Source organism: Anabrus simplex, chromosome 1 (genome assembly GCF_040414725.1).
Source record: "Anabrus simplex isolate iqAnaSimp1 chromosome 1, ASM4041472v1, whole genome shotgun sequence".
In the NCBI taxonomy this organism is placed as follows: Eukaryota; Metazoa; Arthropoda; class Insecta; order Orthoptera; family Tettigoniidae; genus Anabrus; species Anabrus simplex.
In genome coordinates, this window is record NC_090265.1 from 1,255,223,722 (window position 1) to 1,255,243,542 (window position 19,821).

The window sequence follows — 19,821 nt, forward strand, 5'->3', positions numbered from 1 at the left end:
CATTTTGAAACTGAATTAAGAAATCTTGTAAATGCTTCTGCTATCTATCTTCGTATCAACATCATTACTTGGACTTTGTTTCAAACTGATTTCATGTGTCACCCCTGGAGGAACTTTTGGGGGGGGAGGTCTGTACCGGGCGGTACACCTCTACACCGTTTATTTAAAAGTTGCGCCAGTTGAAACTCCTCTTCTGGAGGAAGGTTGAACTTTATCTATTCTATTAATTCTCTACTTTCTCAGAAGATGTCACCACGTGGAAAGTTTTGAGTTTTTGAACTGTGTCACTTTTGATGTGTTTTTGTTTCGCTTGAAGTAAGAAGTGTGAACTTTCTCTTCTAGAGGACACTACTGAAGATCAACAATAGCGCACCCTAGTGCGGAGTCAAAGAACTATTTTGTTGGAGAAATTTTTATTTCAAAAGTTTGTTTCTTGTTAAATTTCTTTCTGTTATTGTTTAAGTTGGCTGTATACCCCTCTTTTTCCCCTTGTTTTAGATTTATCCAATCCCGAATTTCTTTTAGTAATTTCTGACCAATCTGGTGTATCTTCCCCCAACTTGTATCTGTTGCGGGGTCCTATCCAATAAAAACATTGTGGGCGGGTGTTTTCATTCACCTAACGCCTAGAAACTTCCGCGAGAGTATTTAAACTGCTGATTTTGGGGTCTCCGGGCCACTTCTGTTCCATCTTTCAGTGTATTAAGTACATAGCAGGAGGCGGGAAGCGCCTCTTTCTTCTTCAGCCGTTCAACACCAGGTAATGGCCTATTAATAACTTCCTTTCTTGCTAGGTCGGCAGTTTAACACTCGCGGCGGGTTCGAAGCATTTCCATCATGTAACCTTCTCCTAAAATGTAATTACTCTTTTCATCTTTTTCTTGTAAAGCTACATATTGGGATAGAGAGTGCTAACCCTCTCGAGCTCCCACTCACATTTGTTTTGAGGTGAACTTATTTTCTCAAACTATTCTTCGTTTATGTAATGTAAAGTGTTCTTCTCTAAGTCACCTCTGTAGTATGGGATTAGCCCTTGCGTTAGTGGCCCAGAGCCAGATTAGGTTTTAAAAACAAAGTGTATTAGGAGTGCAAGTTCGCCTCCTCTCAAATTGTTATTTTAGAGGTCATGTAATCAACCTTCTTTTCATGTAATAGACCTCCGTAGGTTGGGTATTTTACCCCTGTGAATACGTCCTTAGAGGACAGCTTGAAGGTAGAGTTTGGTGTGGCCTTGTGATAGGCTTACAATTTTGAGAGCGGATCGCTCTTTGAAATTTGTTTCTGTATGCCTCGTGCAGGCTTTATGTGTAATGTTTGGAGCCAGTGCTCCTGGGCATGAATGGGGTTTTCTGCCCCTTGGCTAAAATTTTTTTTGGAGTAAGGCGGGGCTGATTGCCCAAGAGTTATGAAGTAAGGGCACTGAGCCCGAATCCAGTAATATTGTACCTACATTTTTGCTACTCTGTACCTGTTATGATTGTTATCTCTTGTTTTTGAAAAGAAAATATAACCTAGTTAAATTTTAAATTAATTTTACATTGCACGTTAATTTCGTAGCTTGAAACCCATTCACACCCGCACCTTCTTTCACCTCTACCTACCACGGATATCTCCGTAACAATAATAAAGAAGAAAAATGATTTATTGTGGAACGATTAAATTCCTGAATTTAGAGATTGCCGCTGAGGACAAAATGAACTAATACAATATAGAATATAGGCCTACATCGCTCTAAGTTTTATAGTTGTGTAAATACATTGTATAGTGCTGAATATTTCTAACTGTAGGTGGGATTAGACGATTCCCAATGAACTACAGATTATGTTAAGCATGTCATACTCCAGTTTGGCAAGATAAACTACTTCCAGAACTGCACAAAGAATGCTAGTACTATACCACATGCTCCAAGCATCAGTGCCCAATTTCTTGTAGATGGTATTTATTTTTGTAGAAGGGGGCTGTCAGAATGTTATGTTCTTTTCCTCATCATCTACTTCCAGTGGTTGGTCTTTATGATGCTCAAACCCGATGGTCGGGTATATTATGTAACTATTAATCTTGCTATTTGCTAGAGCAATCATGTGTATGCATCTAGTGCCGCAATCTAATGATATGCCACGGACTTCATCAACGGCACAACCTTTCCTCCAAAGTTCAAGCACGCCTCCAAACTGGGATAGCAGCTTCCACCACTACTGATGATGATGATGATAATAATAATAATTAATAAAAATGCAACAAATGATGTAAATGTATTTATACAAGTTGTCTGTGAAAAATGTTTATAACCATGATCCATTGACCACTGCAGAATTAGTTTTCTTCAATTTATCATCATAGCACAGAGCCTACGAGCGAGTTGAGGTAATTTTCTAAATTTTCTTGTATCTGAAAAGCCTCTGTGTAGGATTCCTCCAAATTAGCTGCAAATGCAGCAGAGAGGAAGTTTCCAGGAACAGTTGATCAGATTCATGCAGCAAAGGATTTTTAAGCAGAACGTTTTATGCAGCATGCAGCAAGCTCGACAATCTTTGGTTGAACTTTTAAATGTTTTAGAAATAATCTCCAGCAAGAAAGAATTACAAAAGAATTTTCAACTGCTCTTTGAGCTCTTGTTAGTCTGTAATTAAAAATTTATTTGGTTTCATCTCCAGGAAGTTACCAACTGTATAGACAAAGTAGACATGTTTTAAGAGGAAATGCTTCACTGCTTACAATCAAAAACAGTTGAGGTTCTACACTTGCACATAATGGGGTGCAAGTTGTAACATTTGCTAAGCTTGACTCAAGCTTCTGTTCGACGCTTGATTAGAAAAGATACAGCCATCACTGCTTCATCCATATGAACCTGCATAGATTGCAAGGAATTGATATTCAACATCAACAGGAGCCAGAGAACTACAGAATGATGGCCTTTATGGTTAAAAATGTACCACTAGAATTTAATGGGCACATATTTATGTGCTTCCTGTTTGGCTGCAATATAGTTTGGTAAGTTCCACAGCTCCAGGGATTTTTCTACTAAATTCCTCGAAATATTTCTGTGGGTTCAGACATTACAATAGCTCCCTACTTGTTCCAGATGGCGTTGCAGACCTCGATTACAATCTTGTGAACAGTCCTGAAACCCAGTCGGATGCTGAAGCCCAGACTTCCAAAAGAACTTCCAGTAGACTAATATCTAGAAATAAATATGTATTTATTAACAGTCTGCATGCAACGGTAATTGATAATCATATTATTATTATTATTATTATTAATGATATAACTTCTCCCATGAGGAGGCTGCCACAGGATGAAGTGTATTAAAAAAAAAAAAAGTAATGTACAGCCGAATTGGAGAGGTATTTTGCAGGCTTGGAGGAATCTCATTTTCGAGATGGGATCAAGGGATTGGAACATCGCTGGACCAAATGCATTAGTCTACAGGAAGACTATGTTGAAAAATAAAAGCAGTTCCACCGAGGTAAGATAATTCTAGTACATTCCGAGAACTTTTCAAACCACCTACGTAGGTGATCATAACCACTTTTGAATTAACACATTTGTATACACTATCAACCTAATGATTTATCCATACAATTGGAGAAGTTCCAATTTACACTTTGGACAGTTTCTAATTAATGTATGATAATTTTAATAACTTCCTTGTCACAAATTCTGGGTTTTAATTGAAAATGAAAACCTACAGTCTGTTTTCCAGTCTATCACTGGGCCAGGAATGTAATTAATGAAACATATATAGGCTAGTATTACAATGGGGTTCCCACTCCCAAGGCGATTATTAATGACTCATAGATGCAATGAAATAATGGAGAGTGTTGCTGGAATGAAAGATGACAGGGAAAACTGGAGTACCCGTAAAAAAACCTGTCCTGCCTCTGCTTTGTCCAGCACAAATCTCACATGGAGTGACTGAGATTTGAACCACGGTATCCAGAGGTGAGAGGCCGACGCGCTGCCGTCTGAGCCATGGAGGCTCACCTAGTTTTAATTAATGTACACATTTTAGAGAAGCCTCAACATCACAGATGATCTCCTCCGTCGGAAGCTTAAGAGGTGAAATCGCAAAATTTGATCCCTTCTCGAGCACAGACATAGGAGTATCCAAATTAGTGGTGGATAGATTAACCACTACTTTAGAAGAATTCAAGTGTGGGACAGAATTCTTCCTACCGAGCTCAATAGCTGCAGTCGCTTAAGTGCGGCCAGTATCCAGCAATCGGGAGATAGTGGGTTCGAGTCCCACTGTCGGCAGCCTTGAAGATGGTTTTCCGTGGTTTCCCATTTTCACACCAGGCAAATGCCGGGGCTGTACCATAATTAAGGCCACGGCCGCTACCTTCCAACTCCTAGGCCTTTCCTATCCCATCGTCGCCATAAGACCTATCTGTGTCAGTGCGACGTAAAAGCAAATAGCAAAAAAGAATTCTTCCTCTGGCACATCGATAAACGTGAAACTTTGGATACATGTCTAGCCCTTGAAGAAGATGAAAGCAATAAGAAAGCCATGTGAGACACAAAGTCCAAATGATTGAAAGTGTTCACCTCTAATGTCCGACTTAAAGAAAGATGAAGCTCATAAAGCTCACCCGAAACAGAATCCAGTTCCCTTCTCAAAGCATGAATCTGCTCTCGAATGATAGCGAAGCTCGCCCTACGTAGAATTCTACGAGTATGTGGCGATTCAATCGGATAACAGACCATGGTGATCAGATATCCACTTATTAGTTGGTGTGTATTCCTTAAATGTGATACCCTTACTCTTATGGGGCAATTCACTCCAGTGCAAAAATTCACGTTCTCGCAATTCGATACGAACCTTCCTGGTATCAGGAAATTGAGTGCGACTGTTGATGATTAGGTCACGTCGCTCCAATGCCAAGTTGATTCAAGCAGTCATAACTTTGCTTTAAGGTCTCTTGTGCCATTTATGTAAGGGTTGTTCTCTCTGCTCAAAACCTGACACAAGTTTATATGTTGAAGTCGAGCTTCCCAAGAGGTGCAGAAAAGACCAAGGCCTTTGTATTTCCTTCCTGTGTATAGCATATGGTCTGGGGGATCAGTCAGTAGTTGGACTATTTCAGAGTGCTTTTTATTATCTTATCTGCATCAGACAGAAACTTTTGTTGCAGTTTATGCATAGGTGTGGCCTGGATTGGATATATAAGTGTTGGAGTAATTAACAGTTTAGAATATGGAATTTCTGGTCTGCTTGCAGCAAAGGTGAATGAACAATACTAATACTACTATTGATCTTCCACCACTCTTGCACATCCTGCAGCATTTTCAGTTCCTTTGTCACACTGATCCTGAAGGCTTTCCCTGAAACCACATCCTTCAATTCCCACCACTTCATTTTCTTTTCTTGCTTGTTCACCTTTGAATATTTCCTCTTCATGTAAGGTGTAATCAGTAGAGCCCAGATTATATGTAATATAAAAATGAGAAATATGTATGTACATAAATATGTAGCTAAAATTGACAAAATATGTAGTTAAATTTGTAATAAATAAAAATATGCAATTAATATCCTTTATTTGATGTATTCTTGTACACAGAAAAGGAAACTACACCAAAAAAACTTAAAAGTGCAGATATTCAACCTCTAAATTTTTTTTGGAGCTGCAAATTAATAACGAAATATTTTTCGAAAACTTATGCGGTCATCGAATGCCTTCTGTTAGGATGTACTTATTTATAGAAAATGACCTTTCAACTTCACATGAAGTAACTGGCGCGTATTTCAAATTACCGGGCAAAGAAATGTTTAATTGTAGATTTGCTCAAGCAAGGAAGGTCCTTATTTAAGAGAGAATAAATTTGATCTCGTGAAAAACATATATGCTTATTAGAAAAATATTTCTGAAGGTTTTTGTATGGAGTGTAGCTCTTTATGGAAGTGAAGCATGGGCAATAACCAAGGAAGAAAGAAAGAAAGAAAAGGCGCTTTTGACATGTGACATTAAACCGCGGACTGGCGAAGGGATCTTAAAAGAAGAGTCATTAAATCTGAGACTAGAACAATGTGACGAAATTTGTGCAAGGGAAGACTGATACACAGTTCGAGGTACCAAGACTTGCACTGTCAACATAGCTAAGGGATGCGATGCTTTGACAGAATACCGCACTTAATTAAATTATTTTTGAATGTCAGAGACGTACAGGCTTTTAAACTATTACCAAATGTTTAATTAAAAAACTTAAATCAATGTAAAATTAGTGAAAAAAGAATTGTGTTTTCTTCTAAATGTGCAATATCCTTCAACATATTTAAACTACTGGTATGTAATATTTATCAAAATATTTATTATGCATCGAAGTACGTAAAAATATGTAACTTTAATCTCCTGGAATAATGGTCCTTTTAGTGTGATTCGCCAACATTTTAGCTTTTCTTGTAGCTACATATACGGGAACAGAATATGTAATTACATATAATCTGGGCTCTAGTAATCAGTAACAACCAACTTGTGCTGAGCTCCCAAACTTTCGCCATTATAGGTGGGCCAGCGCAAGTTTACATTTGTACTTCATGTTGTCAACACAACAAAAAAGTAGGCCTAAATGAGGAATGTCACCCATCAATCATGATGACAAATCAACTACTTTTTATTTCGAATATAGTTATGCATTTTATACATAGTTTGTATTCATTTTCATACAGAGTATCTGTCTGTTAGGTCATCAGCCCAGAGGCTGGTTGGATCCTCAAATAATACCACCAAAAGCTATACAGTTATAGGGAAACGGCAAAAACCAATGGCAGAGCCCACATGAGGCGTACTAGGCAAGACAAGGAGTGAAGTAGTTTACCATTGCTTTCCTCACTGGGCCAGAGTGTGCCACTGCAGTACGACTGACCCTATGAACAACACCTTTCATAACACTCAGACACTAGTTGTGCTCCGAGTGTCATTACTCAACACCACCCACACCCCAACAGCTTCCATATTGTCACAGCCCTGGATAAGACTGGGACATCAGTGGAAGCTATACTTTGCTCTGGCCTGTGCCAAGAGACGGATACAAAAGTACTGCATTCAACAAGGAATGACAATAGGCAGATACAGAGTATATAAGCTCTTATTTACTTACAAAAATATAATCATTATTTTTTAAATGTAACGTTTAAGCTATCTGCAAAATAAGGATGAATTATTTTCATTTGATTGCCGTTGGCAATATGGCTAGTACAGTGGTGCACTCTATAAGTAACTTGACTACCATATTGAAGTGTTGCCATTTTACCCATTTTCACTAGCGTGGTTAGCACGTTTATAGAAGTTGGATAATTTTGTGCTCTTCGTGAGATAACTGTCATGTTCCTTTTCTTTATTATTATTATTATTATTATTATTATTTATTTTCCACTAATTGCAGGTACAAATTAGGGATGGTGAATGGAGAAAGAGTACCTCCATCACCACGTAAAATTACAATATTCAGATATACAGTTTCATTCTACATAGTGTGCCTATGTACATTTACCGTATTTACATAGACATATTTACATAATACTCACCAGACCTGTTCAACATTCCAGTAATTGACACACACACGCACCCTCTCTCTCTAGGATCCCCACATAGGTCTATACCTTAGCTAGGCCGGTTCACTCATACCCACATACAATGTCACTCACTCGGGATCCCATAAACTTTCATCCGTCCTCCCACTCATACTGAACATTCACACAGTAGAAAATTTATGTTATGTACAGAAGGTTTTGTTATATATACATCCTTTTTACGTCTTTACAAAATTTTTCTGCAGGTAGTTCTTTTATCTGTGGTGGGAGTTCATTCCACAGCCGAGCAGAACAAATAAAGAATCCACTTTGATGTGATGCTGTTCTTGCAAATGGAGGGAAAAGGAACACACCTCGACCTCTCTGAGCAGAACGATAGTTCAGCTGTAAACGGTTGAAAGGGTTTATATGAATGTTACCTGCGAGATATTTCCTCAGGAAAGCAATATCTATTTGTTTACAGAGGGAAGTCATGGAGGACAGTGACCTGGCTGTATTTAAACGACTGTGTTGAGTAACTAGTCATTCTGCTCAGCGTTGAACTCCCTCTAGTTTCATCATGTTCTCCACTGTAGTAGAGTGCCAAGAAGGAATCCCGTACAACAGTATTGGCCGCACTAATGACAAATAGGCTGTCTCAACTGCTTTCTTCCTGGCTCCTGTTGTATGTCCGTCGCCCCCTTCTTGATCCGCCAGCCAGCTACACGCGTGCCAGTGTGTTATTCTTCGAGCCTCGACGCGCAGCCCTCAGTGCGCGTGCCTGGAACGTCGTGTGTGCTATATAAAGGAGCTCCTAGCCTGTCCAGGCCCCCACTAACCCCGGTGTCCAGCTCCAGAATACACTCTACGTCGAGCACGGAGGCTACTCCTCTTGAAAATGTGCTTCGGCCAGGTGGACTGAATTTCTGGCAGTAAGAGGTCTCACCTCGGGTCACCGCTCCTCTTGCCTATTCCGCTGTCCATGCCCAGTCTTACCATTATATGCCACTATCATTCCCTAGCTAATGCAGCTCCCATTATCGACTTAGTTTCGCTAAGTAGGAACTCTTCAGTCATTGAACTTACTTTAATGAACTCAGACACTTCAACAAGGAAGGACACTCTGAGATATTTACGTCAGTGCTTCTGATAGTTTTTGACTATCAAGAACTTTTCATGTCGCCAGGATTATCTTTCCGAAATAGTAGTGAACGTGAATACTCCAACGTGTATATAGTGTACAAAGACAGACTCTTTCTCCAAATTCATAGTTCAATTTGCTTCGAGATAACTTTCAGTTTTGTTAGTGTAAATATTGTAATTTTACATGTGAAGCTAATAAAGAAGTTGTGCTTTTTGTAAACCCAACCTTGTTTACAACAGCTCCCAGTAGAGATCTGCAGATGAATCCCAGGACTCTGTATGCTTTGCACCTTATTTCTTCAACATGCTTGTTCCATTTTAAACTGCTGCAAATGTGAATGCCAAGCAATTTTATTGAGATACAAGGCATCAGGTTTTTACCACACAGTGAAATTTGGTGTTGTAACTGTGATCTTGCTCTAGTTAAGCGGATATATTTACATTTCTGTACATTTATAGACATTCTATTTATTTGCACCACAGAGCCACATTATCCAGATCTGACTAACTTATTTACGTCGTTCTCATTGCGAATGGCTCTGTAAATGATGGTGTCAGCAGTGTACTGTGCCATAGAAGACGATACACAACCTGGCAGATCCAGCGTAATCAGTGAAGTGTGATGCCGCAGAAATGATAACATAGTAACGAATCGTGAACTGATAATCCTTTGCGCCGAGGAATGCCCCTTAATGTCAGGCATGTGAATCAGCACAGAGAACTCCCGAGTTTTATAAAAGGGGAAGGAAATTTTTACGTATTTATGGGCATCGCTCTGTTCCTAGAGATCAAGTTGTGGAACGCACATTGTGAATCAGGTAAGAAGAATAAAGGTTACTAAATTTTCATAAATTTTACTTGGAACCTTTTGTTATAGCACCGGTACATATTATTGTCACATTTATTGGTGCATTTAAAGCGAGATTCTTATCAGCGGATTTCTTCTGTATTATGTAACATGTGATAGTACGACTTATCTAGTGTTGTTTTGTGTAATGCATTTTATTATAACCTTAACTGGTGTGTTGGGAGTGTATTGTTGTTGGCCAATTTTATTTTATTGTGTATCATCACAATGAAATTGAAAGCAAGATTCTAAACACTAAATGTGTCATGCAATCAGCAGTTACAGTGGCGACAACATCGCTTCGAGATGTATGCAGTGTGACCAATATTTTGCATAGCTATCATGTGCAACCTTAACGCTGGCCCACCTTTAATAACCGTGACATTTATTTTACTTCGGATGCTGTTTTCAACAAATTATGTAGTCAAACTGACTTTTCCTGACCCCATTCATATCTATGATATCAACTGTTCTTCCTTATTTATTCTGAAAAAGACTGTATTGACTACAGCAGGGTCAAAAGCCACAAAACTTTCGGTTTTCCTGTTCCAGTAACAGAAAGTTCAGTTTCGTGTATTAAATGGAACAGCCCAGAAGCAAACGTTTTACGAAAATCAGGTGATACTATTGACGAAACTTCGATGATCCCTGCAATAGCAGTATATTATATTCATCGTCTACTAAAGGACATGAGGTGTGAAAAATAAATGGGTGGTAAAATTATCTATCATATTTGCGGGAGATTTTTGCCGAGTTCTTCCCATAATAGGTATTCAAAGGTGGAAGAGGTCACATAATTGGGGTATGTACCCAGAATGCTCAAATATGGCCAAGAATTAATGTATTGCACTTGAAAACAAATATGCCTACTGTACGTGTACAAAGCCTTCCGAAAAGGAAATCGTAGAATGGCTACAACAACTAGGAAATAATGAAATCAAATGTGAAATAGGAAATTATATAATAAGGGTTCCCAATGACTTCATAAGCAATGATTCATTGATAAGCCACGTTTTCGGCAATTGTAGGCAATAGACTTGAATTCATCAGCTTACTGTATCAGAGCAATTATTTGTTAAGTCCCTTCAATGATGACTGTAACAGCATAAATGAAGACGTTCTTCACCTAATCCCACGACATTTTAAGGAATACAACAGCGTCGATATTCTGTTGTCAGATGATTATGCCAATGCAGATCTTGTAAGCAGCATATCAACAGAACACCAACACTCCATTATGCTATTTGGAATGCCCCCACATGTATTAAAATTGAAAGGTGATGCAACTGTAATGCTTATAACAAATAAGCACATGGCTTTTGGTTTAATAAATGGAGTGCGTATGATAGAAAAAATGTAAGACAAAATTATAAAATCGGAAGTCATTACAGGTGCTTCCAAGAAACAGCTGTATCTCCTGCTCTGAATAATTTAGCAACCCATCACATTCTTGCAGAATTATCTGAGGAATCTATAGCTAGTCAGTAGGGTTTCCCTCTAATCAAAGGAGAACAAAAACTGACTATCATGAGTTTCGCAGATGAGACTGTAATCATCGGAAACGGTGTGGAAGCAGCAGCAGCTCAACTGACAAAAATTGCCCTACAACAGTTTCATAAAATAGGCCTCAATATAAATGTTTCAAAATCTGTAAGTGTATGGTGCCAAGAAAGGGAAATATTCTACTGAAAACATCAGTATAAATAAACAAGAACACAAGCCCGTGGTGAATCTATACATTAACCAGGCATAAATTTGTCCCACGAACTGTTGTTTGAACCATAAACTACCCTGAAAAATCTACAGGACTGTGTAGAAATTCTTGTTCATACACCTTTGCTGCAAGCAGACCAGAAATTCCAAATCCTAAATTGTTAATCACTCCAACACATATATCCATTCCAGGCAACACCTATGCATAAACTGCCAAAAAAGTTTCTATTTGATGCAGATAAGATAATAAGAAGCACTCTGAAAGAAGTCCTCAACTACTGACCGATGCATCAGACCATATGCTATACACAGGCCTTTGTCTCTTCTGCGCCTCTTGGGGAGCTTGACTTAAACATATGAACAAGTGTCACGTTTTGAGCAGAGAGAACAACCCTTACATAAACGGCACAAGGGACCTTAAAGAAGAGTTATGACTGCTTGAATCAACTTGGCAATGGAGCGACTTGACCTAATCATCAACAGTCACACTCAATTTTCTGATACCAGGAAGGTTCGTATCGAATTGCGAGAACGTGAATTTTTGCACTAGAGTGAACTGCCCCATAAAAGAAAGGTTATCACATTATTTAAGGAACATACACCAACTAGTAAGTGGATATCTGATCACCATGATTTGTTATATTCAGAATGGCATGAAGCAATCAAGAGGTCAGCTAACATCGTTGCATTTCGCTCCTTACAACACCCTCTGTCTGCGTTGCCAAAGAGAACACGAAACACTTCCCAATGTCCTGGGTGCTTGTCCGTTCGGAGATGTGTTAAGGAATAGTAGACACCACAAGATTCAACACATGATGGTCAGCAAACACAAAAAACGAGGCTATATAGTCTACGATGATGTATCTGAATTGGCAGCAAATGGAAGCACCAGACGAATAAATATCATTGTCTTTAAACCGGAAAACATGAACGGAATGATCATTGACCCAACGGTGCGATTTTAAATTGCATTCTGGTCAACCGGAAGAAGTGGATTTAGAGAAGAGCATTTATGACCCTACAATCTCGTATTATAAAGAAAAATATAGACTGCAAAATATATCTGTCACAGGCTTGATGGTGGGAGTCCGAGAAACAATTCCTCAATTCTTACAGCAGTTTTGGAAGTCATCAAGTTTAGGAACACATCTGTTGACAAACACAGCGTTAGCTGCCATCTGTGGTTCAATATTAATTTTAAGAAACCATTTATGTAGTTAATAGCATTATGTGCGTACTTTTTTGCATCTTAACCCTTTTGCTACCAGAGTCCATACATACAGACGTCCACAGTATGTGCAAGAAATCCCAACGTAACATACATCAAATTAATCAGGAAGAAATGTTCTACTCATATCAACCGCTTAAACAAACTTTAGTACAGTATACAGTGCCGAAAGAAACTAGCAAAATCTAAAACGCATTGACCTTGCGAGCCAGCTGACTACATTCTTGGAGGGAAGTGAACAGTACTGATGCCAGTAGGCGCGCTGTAGAGAAAGAGTTTTTGAAAAATTGCCTCTCAAAAAGAATGCTGTGTACGTAGTGCAGCTGGCACCAAATCTGGAGGCACAAGAAAAAATCTACTTTTATATGCTCAACGTGCAAAAGGGATTGCACCCTTTATGCTACTCTCTGCACAAATGTTAAAAGTTATTGGCACATACCGGTATATGTTTGTATACATATACTGTAAATATATCAACTGTAAACAGCAAAGTGTAGGCTAATATTTTTCGAAGTTAAAATGTTATTTTCATGGACAGTAACATTTTTGTGGGTTTTCTTATTATTTACTATTGTTATTTCGAACATATAAAATTTATGTGCCGAGAAATACAAGTTCCTGGTTGAAGTTTAATCTTCAATAACTGTTATTTTTTCAAAAAAACTTTTGAAATTTAGTGGTTCTGTTTATTTTTAAATGTTCTTTTAAGTGATATGAATGGTTGAAGGCCAGCTTTTTATTTTTTTTTAATTTGAAATTTTGAAGGAATGTGAAAAAAACTTTCAGACTTGGTCAGTGCATTTTGGAAAATTATATATCTTTTTGCATGACTAGTTACTTTTTGTATTTAGTATCTTTTAGAGTATTTACAATGAAATACTAATACCTGTCAATGAATAGGACAGTCCAATGCAACCATTTTTAGTGAACTGTAGCCTACATCGTTAAGGTGATTAAAACATACCTGTAGCAAGTATGCACAAGAAGATTATGACAGGGTAATTGCCAAGGTTCAAAAACTTCAGATGTGTAGTCACAATGGAAATGTAACAAACGGTCTTCCAGAATTGAACAGAATCTGGAACCATCAACATAGACGAGCACCGAGTTTGCTACTCGGGTACAGACAATGGTATGCATGAACATGGGTTAGGAATCCTACTGAATAAAAGAATAGCCAAGTGTGTTGACAACGTTATTCCAGTCTCATCACGTGTTATGTTAGTTCAAATCAAAGCAAGGCCAGTTGACTTAAATATTATTCAAGTCTACGCTCCTACTGCAGACAAACCAGATGAGGAAGTCGAAAATTTCTATAATAGCATAAACCATATCCTGAATAAGCTAAAAAGAGAAGACCTCAACATACTCATGGGCGACTTTAATGCAAAACTTGGGGCGGGAAGAACATCAAACACCGTCGGACCCTTTGGTCTAGGAGACAGGAATGCTCGAGGAGATGAGTTGGAAACAAATCAGCTAGTGGTGATGAATACATGGTTTAAACTACCACCACGCAAGTTATACACATGGAAATCGCCCATGGACAAACCAGGACACATTGTGAGAAATCAGATTGATTTCATGATGGTGAACAAAAGATATAGAAATGGTTGTACATCTGTCAGAACATATTGTACCGGTTACGACCTGTACATAAGTATTTTTTGAGCATAAGTTACGTTTATTTACCACGCGTAATGTTCCGAGCGCGCCTGGTTTGTTTACCAGCAGCGAGAACCAGCTAGCGAGTGTATGACGACTGTGAGCTGTGACGTAGCCACAGGGGCTAGCTAGACCGCCCGCTCGTCTCAACACGTGTTACCAGCCTTGACTGGTATTTTCTGGATTCCACGTCACTTGTTCTAGAGAGTTCGATGGAGAAAATTTTGAAATTTCTATAATAATGATGCTAGCGAATCGAGCGATATGTCATCTTGTTCGGGATCACCTAAACGTCCCAATGCTCGAGTTTCAAGAAAATCCATCGAGGGATTTGGGAGATATTCAATCAAACCGTATTATGACGTAGACATCCCGGATTGAATAAAAAGAGGACCTACTGTAGCCTATTCACACAGTCTCAGCTGAGTAGTCAGCGGGGACACACTTGCTGCTACTATCATCGTGGAACTCTGTCATTATACAAGTGTGGGAAGACGATTCTTCCAAGTACTATAAGTGGACTCATAAGACTTCGAGTGTTGTAGAAAATTTTCTAAGTCTTCGTAAATGAACTTAGAATATTTACAAGTGTTAATTAAATGGACTTGTATTATTTACGTGTCTTCGAAGCTGGAATTTTTCTAAGTGTACGTGAAATGGACTTGTATTATTTACGTGGGTTCGAGACCAGAATTCTTCCAAGTGTTCATTGAATGGACTTGTATTATTTATGTGCCTTTGAGACTGAAACTTTTCTAAGTGTTCACTGAATGGACTTGTATTATTTTCATGTGTTCGAGACCAGAACTTTTCTACGTGATCATTGAATGGACTTGTATTATTTACGAGTATTCGAGATTGGAATTTTTCTAAGTGTTCGTGAAATAGACTTGTATTATTTACATGGAATATTTGCAACTGTTGAGGATCTCATCCTTCTAATAGACAGCGATTGATTAACATTGCTAGTGATGAACTTTAACTTTCCAACGGCTCTAAACAAAGTTAGGCTTTCACTTGCATTTACTCAAAGACTTGTACATTTGCCAGTGTTGGTTTAAAAGACTTATACATTTTTTTATGTGGAAGGACTTGTGTTTCCGTCAGTGGTCACTCAAAGACTTATGAATTTCACGAGTGATTAACTTTAAATATATTCAAACTTCCAAGTGAATGGACTTGTGTTTTCATTCGAGTTTAGGTAAAGACTTGCACCTTCGCCAGTAATGAACTTTGAGTTTAACTATAATTTCACAAGAAGGGACTTGTATTTTTCGTTGCCAAAAGTTATTCAGGGAAGGGGATTTTCCTAGTGATGAACTCTAAAATTATTAATACCACTCATATCGTTTTAGGAGTGTTGGAAGTCTTGATGTACAATTATCAAGAACTCTGCTTATAAGTTGATCATCCAAGGTTTTCATGGACTCAGTGCTACTAGTGACCTTGGGAACATCAATCCTCTCAGTCTCATTGCCTCATCGCCTGGATCACCGGGGTTCGACCCGGGCCTCAGAGTTCGAGACATCTCTACTTGCCGTCAATCCAGACAGTCCAGCTGCCCCTGTCTGGAGTATCTGGACTCCCTGGAGTCTTCTGGAACGTGCTTCAACCAGCTTGGCTTGGTGAGCTGGAGAACCCGAGCCATACTATTGGAATACGAGGAAGACAATCCATTTCTACTTAGAGGTAATGTGCCAATTCATGACTTATTTGAATAAACTCTTGTGCAATCAGAGTTAAAGTTTTTCTGTAGATAGGACCTACCTCCTGTACCGAGCCCTAGCTACAATTAATCCAGTTTTTTGCCCTGAGAACTATAGTCATGCTACTTTAACATTTAATCTGCGAGTCGGGCTCTTTTACCGGTACAATATGCAGGAGCAGACATACAATCAGACCATGTCCCAGTGGTTGGAAATTTTAAGATCAGAATGAAATATGTCGTCTCCAAAACAGCACGGAAATACAACTTGAGAAAATTGAAAGATGCTACCATACAGCGGACAGTCAAGACAGCTCTAAACAATAAATTGATTGACAATTGTGACAATGTTAATGAAAAACTCGCACACCTACAAGAAGTGATAAAAGGAGTAAAAGAAGATCATTTGAGACCAGACTTTAGAAAGAGGAAAAGGTGGATGACAAATGAGATTCTGGACCTAATGGAAGAACGAAGGAAGAGAAGAGGTAATTTGATGGAATACAGAGCGGTTCAAAATACAATCAGAAGGAAAATTAGAGAAGCCAAAGAGAAAGAGAAAACTGAATTACGTGCAGAAATAGAGTTTTATCAGAGTAGACATGACAATTTTAATGTTCACCAGAAGGTCAGAGAGGCAACAAAAAAATATTGCAAATCAAACTGTGCAAAGCTTGTAGATAGTAGTGGTAACCTCATAATTGACAAGGAAGAAAAAAAGAGAAAATGGGAGAAATATCTGGAACAGTTATTCCAAGATGACATGAGGAGAGAGGAACCAGAGATATCAGATACAACAGGACCAGATATCCTAGTAAGTGAAGTGGAAGCGGGAATACAACAAATGAAGGAAGGGAAAGCAGCTGGGCCAGATACAAGCAGAATTTCTCAAACTGCTCAGTGAGGAAAAAATAAAAATGATCGCAAAAATATTCAACGACATTTACTCATCAGGTAAAATCCCTCCAGAATGGTTAAAATCAGAATTTACTGCTTTACCTAAGAAATCAAATGCCAAAGAATGTGGAGACTACCGTACCATCAGTTTAATGAGCCATCTGCTAAAATTATTTCTTAAAGTGATATACAAGCGGATATACAGTATTTGTGAAGAACAGATAGCGGTAAACCAGTTTGGATTTTTGAAGGCAGTTGGCACTAGAGAAGCAATATTTAGTGTACAGGTACTGTTCCAAAAATGTAGGGATATCAACTGTAATGTATTTGCATGCCTCATTGATTATCAAAAGGAGTTTGATTGCGTGATTCATGAACACCTGATAGACATACTCAAGAAAACAGGAATTGATGGGAAAGATCTAAGAATAATAGCAAATTTATACTGGAACCAATCTGCAGTCATGAAAATAGATCAAGACCAATCTGAGCAAGTGAAAATACACCGAGGGGTCAGGCAAGGATGTATAATATCACCGATACTCTTCAACCTGTATCCTGAGCACGTATTCAAAGAAGACCTATTTGATGTGGAGGAAGGAATTTCAGTGAATGGTGTCAAACTCAACAATTTGCGCTACGCAGATGACACAATTGTCTTTGCAGATACGATGGAAGGGCTACAGAAGTTGATGAACAAAATTTCTGAAACAAGCAAGAGATATGGTCTGGACATCAACACTAATAAAACAAAATTGATGATCATCAGTAAGAAGAACATCCGAGGCGTGAATCTGTTCCTCAATGGAGCAAGTATAGAGAGAGTTTCACAGTATTCGTACCTGGGTACCATCATTAACGAAGCATGAGACAATTCGCAAGAGATAGTGTCGCATTGGTAAAGTGAGAAGTGTTTTCAATTCAATGAGCTCAACCTTCAAGAATCATGACCTTACCAAGGATACCAAAATGCGCCGCCTTAGGTGCTATGTGTTTTCAGTTCTCTTTTACGGTGTGGAAACATGGACGCTTACAAAAGCCACCACTGCTAGACTGGAAGCATTTGAACTCTGGCTATACAGAAGAATTTTGAGAATATCATGGACTCAGAGGATTACAAATGTTGAGGTTCTACGCCGAGCTAACAAGAGACCAGAGCTGATCAACACCATCAAGTGTCGTAAACTACAATATTTTGGACACATCATGAGGAATCAGAAAAGGTGTGAGCTGCTTTAACTTATCCTGCAAGGGAAAATAGAAGGAAAAAGATCTCCTGGGCGAAGAAGAATTTCCTGGCTCGACAACCTTAAAACCTGGTTCAACAAAACATCTGCAGAACTGTTCCGAATTTCAATGGATAAAGCCCGAATAGCCATGTTGATCGCCAAAGTCCAAGGCGAACAGGCACACTAAGAAGAAGATATTTTCCATTACTTTCCTCACGCTTCCATTATCATCAGTTTCATGTTTAGTCTTTGTTCGCAGCTATTGCTGCGACAGGCCACTAGTAATAGTTGTATGATATTTTGTAAAATTAATTAAAAGCAATGAATGTGAAAAAAGAATTCTCTTACCTATGAAGAATATTAACATATAGGCATAATCTTTCATTTAGAGAAATATTTGTATTTTTAACCTGTGCAAGATGAATGGATATACCAATGAAAGCAATTTTAAGTTCAAACATTGATTTTGTGTGGCTATGGATAACTAAGATACATCAGCGGTCTCAAATATCACCTCACCATGTTCTGGTATGTCGCAAGAATACCACTTCACAAGTAGAGGGTTAGAATCTTCTCAAAAAGTTGAACATGAACCAGATGACCTATTCTAGATCTGTATACATCGCTGTGGTTAAAGACACAGTAATGTTCCTCTTCCAAACAAAGGTTGTTCCAGTAATCACTTATGGTTTGGAACTAATCTGGGAATACCTATATGCCGATGACCTAGTAATATGTTCTAACAACAAAGACGATCTTCAAGCAACTATGGATAACCTTGAAATATATGGTGTGAAGACAACAAACTTAAAATTAACCTGGACCAAACAGTGCAAATGGTTTTCAGAAAGGGAGGAAGATTAGCAGCGGGCGTCGACATAACATACAAAGAAGAGAGGTTGAAGATAGTAAGCTCCTTTAAATACTTTGGCATCACACTTCAGCCAACGCCATTTAAGATCCATATAAGGGAAAGGACATCTGCAATCATTAGGAGTATTTATGACATACAGCACCCTACAAAACTGTCTTTAACCACAGCAATGTTCCTCTTCCAAGCAAAGCTTGTTCCATTAATCACTTATGGTTTAGAACTAATCTGGGATTATACCACGTTACATGATTTAAATTTCATAGAGAATGTAAAAGCCAGGTATCTCAAACAAACGTTAGGCATTTCAAAAATAGCACTATCTAGAATGGCATATGCACTGGCACAGGAGCCTTTTCTTATAGAAGAACTCAGACTGCAGCTACCTTCTACCAAAACAGGAAGCAAAATTCTTACAATTGAGAAAGAAAATAATAATAGTAATAAGGATCACCGAAAGAGTACAAAAGGCCGGTTTCTTCAACCAATGTTAAGAGTTAACACTCTTGTTAAGTGGACTTAACACACACTTTAACAAAATGACTGTCTCATCAACAATTGTTAACACTAACAATTGTTAATACTTGTGTTACATTAACCTAGCACCAGACTAGTGTCAAAGCTCTTAACAAGTGTTAAAACTTCTAATGGCGGCATGTAGAAGACACATGTTTGAAGCTTTACTGATGTATGAAGAATATCTACAGGCTGAAGAAGGCAGAGAACAACCCATACAAAGAAGAAACAACTTTTTAGAATTATCAGAGAAGCAATTTCTACAAAGGTACCTAATTTCCAAAGCTGTAGCAAAGAAAGTCCTAGAAGAAATTGAAGATAGGTTAGAGTTTCCCACAGGCAGAAACTTACCAGTGCCTCTGATGCAGCAGTTGCTGATTACTCTTAGGTATTATGCTTCAGACTCTTTCCAGCTAATTGTCGGTGACTGTGTACGTGTGTGTAAGGCAACAGTGTGTAGAATTGTGCATAGAGTTTCTGCTGCCATTGCAGCATTG

At 38.5% G+C, this 19,821-nt stretch overlaps 1 protein-coding gene across 3 annotated transcripts in view; it reads right to left on the reverse strand.

Moving 5' to 3' along the window:
- gish (casein kinase I gish) overlaps positions 1-19,821 on the reverse strand; it is a 645,075-nt gene that overhangs the window by 602,564 nt on the left and 22,690 nt on the right. The gene's annotated exons all lie outside the window — the stretch shown is intronic.